Source organism: Propithecus coquereli, unplaced genomic scaffold (genome assembly GCF_000956105.1).
Source record: "Propithecus coquereli isolate 6110/MARCELLA unplaced genomic scaffold, Pcoq_1.0 Scaffold442, whole genome shotgun sequence".
Lineage (NCBI taxonomy): Eukaryota > Metazoa > Chordata > Mammalia > Primates > Indriidae > Propithecus > Propithecus coquereli.
The window spans coordinates 16,868-19,611 of NW_012150197.1; the positions used below are offsets into that span (position 1 = coordinate 16,868).

General features: G+C 46.0%; 1 long non-coding RNA gene across 4 annotated transcripts in view; it reads right to left on the reverse strand.

Moving 5' to 3' along the window:
* LOC105818532 overlaps positions 1 to 2,207 on the reverse strand; it is a 15,950-nt gene extending 13,743 nt beyond the window's left edge. For 2 of the 4 annotated variants that reach the window (XR_001137889.1, XR_001137891.1), the window contains exons 1-2: positions 2,185 to 2,207; positions 1,600 to 2,021 (exon numbers count right to left, since the gene is read on the reverse strand). This is a non-coding gene — a long non-coding RNA (uncharacterized LOC105818532). Of the gene's footprint in view, positions 1 to 251; positions 276 to 1,599; positions 2,022 to 2,184 lie in introns of those variants that run through there. The other 2 variants (XR_001137892.1, XR_001137890.1) reach the window with 2 other exon arrangements.
* Positions 2,208 to 2,744: the final 537 nt, after the last annotated feature.

Consider the following 2,744-nt stretch of genomic DNA (forward strand, 5'->3'; position numbering starts at 1 on the left):
TTCACAATAGCCAAAAGGTGCAAACAACCCAAACATCCATCAACAGATGAATGGATAAGCAAAATTAGGTATATCATAATCTAATATATTTATTATTAGGCCATAAAAAGGAAAGAGAAACTAAAACGGAGTAGCTGCTATGGAACACAATATGGCAGTACCTCAAAAATTAAGCATGGAATTAACTTACAACACAGTGATTCCACTTCTGGCTATTTACTCAAAAGGACCGAAACCGGGGACTTGAACACCCACGTTCACGGCAGCATTATTCACTGTGCCAAAAGATGGAAGTAACACAAGTGTCCACTGACAGATGAGTAGACAAATGAAATGTGGTCCATCCACACAATGAAATATTATTCAGCCTTAAAAATGAGGAAATTCGGACATACGTGACAACATGGATGAACCTTGAGTCAGTAGGCTAAGTGAAACAACCCAGCCACACAAGAACAGATACAGGATTCTCTACTTATGAGGTACCTGGAGTCGTTTCCTGGGGCTGGGGGGAGAGGGAATAGGAAGTGGGTGTTTAGTGAGTACAGAGTTCCACTTGGGGCAGATGAAAGAAATTCTGGATATGGATGGTGGTGATGGCCACACAACAATGCGCATGTGGTTAATGTCACTGAACTGTGTGCTTAAAAATGGTTAAAACGGTGAATGCTGTATGTATTTAATCATACAGAAAAAAAGGAATGAAGTACTGATGTATGTTGCAACATGGATGAACCTTGAAAACGTCCTAAGTGAAAGAAACCAGCACAAAAGGCCACGTATCATATGAGTGCATTTATATGAAATCTCTAGAGCAGGCAAATCCACAGAGGTGAAAAGGAGATTAGTGCTTGCCAGGGACTTGGGGGACAGGGAAACGAAAGTGACTTTTTACTGGGTTCTGAGTTTCCTTCAGAGGAAAAAAAATGATCTGAAACTATTAACAGATAGATGGATGCACAACACTGCCAATGTATGACATTCCATTGAGTTGTATATTCACAAACGGCTAAGATGGTGAAATTTTAAATGGTGCTTTCAAATATTTATATACATTGTCATAATATGGACTAGGACTTTATCACTTAACTATATTGACTGGTGATGTAAAGATAAGTGTTTAAACCTGAAATACCTTGCAACGCTGGACACGCACATGCACGCGCACACGCGCGCCCACACACACACACACACACACACACACACACACACACACACACGGCTAGAGAATACAGCAAGGTAACATGTGGTTCAGTAAATTCTTATGAAATTTCCATGATCAATTGGGCCATTTGCCTTTCATTTGGCAGTGAGATTTAGTTTTTCTTTACTAGTTATCCCAAATATAAACTGTTTGTAGCTACCATTTCTTTGTTCTATATATAAATCAAACGAACAGATGATATACCAAATAATGAATTTTTTTGTCTTTGGAAGAATCATGTTATGAACTTTTCTACTGTTAGATATCACAAACTGGTGTGACCTTAAGGATTTAGCTGTACAACCCCTTAGAAAATTTGCTAAGGGTGTCCACTGGGTGGATGCGTTGAGGGAACCTGAATAAAAACCCTGAGACACCAAAACCCTGCTGTGTACCTGAAAGTGAGAGCAGAGCACACTGCAGGCAGTTGCGGTGAACTGACGGGAGAGGGCAGCAGCCAGCAGTGTTCCGTGTCTGGAGGCCATGGTCAGTCCTCTGTTGCTTTTCCAAGGCCAGTAGGAAACCAGCGGCAAAGTCTTTAACCAGGAGAGTGACGTGATGAGATCTGAGTCTGTAAAGTGGTGTTTTCCATCGTCAGGTTGAGATCGCCAGTGGGGTGGGGGATCTGTGCTGCTCCTGGTGGGCTACACTGAGAGAGCACAGCATAAACGAGGGCGTTCCTGCTGGGAACGCAGGGTCTGTATCTGCTCAGGAGGAAACACTGGCCAGACCCACCTTGGAGTCATCTCTGCTCTTTAGACCTGCTAAGGCTGGGAGACCGAGGGACAGTCTCAGAAACAGTTCCAGAAAAAGAAAACTGCAACCAAAGGAAAAGATACGTTTTTCTCCCACTTGGGGAAGGCAGTGAAGTGGGCCTAGCGGATTGGACTGTCACGGAGAAACGTGTATTTCCTGATTTGGGGGTTAACGGTGGTCACCTGGGAGAGTGTTGCTGCTGTAAAACACACGGGAGTACTTACTGTGAAGTAGAAAATCTCTCACAGCAATGACGCTGGGGACTCTGAAGGCAGGACAATGAGTACTCTGTGCTGCGATTGCACGTTCCCTGGAAGTATGAAATTATTGGAAGGAAACTACATTCATAAACAACCACATCAACACCGTGTCAGCAAGGCAGAGAGGAGGCCAAAGTGCCTCACAGAGGCTGAGCGAGACCCACGTTCAGCTCAGCACAGCGGTGCAACCAAGCGCCAGGGTGAGAGTCTGATACCACATCAGCGTGGAGAGGCCACCACGTCCTGGGCTGGGGGACCTCGGTGTGGTGGAAATTGTGGATTCCCCATTTGCAAATGTCCACACGGAGCCCCTCCCGGGTCTCTGAGGACCGGCTGCCCCTAGGCAGGTGGCTGTGGACAGGAAGGCGGTGCCCCCGGGGCTGGGACAGGAAGATCTCACTCACCCTTGGGGCCTCAGGTCTGGCTACAGGAAGGTCTCAGTCACTATAGCCTCAGGTCTTGGGATGGGCAGGCCTCACTCGCTCTTGGGGCCTCTGGTCGGAGAACAGGAAGGTCTGAATCAC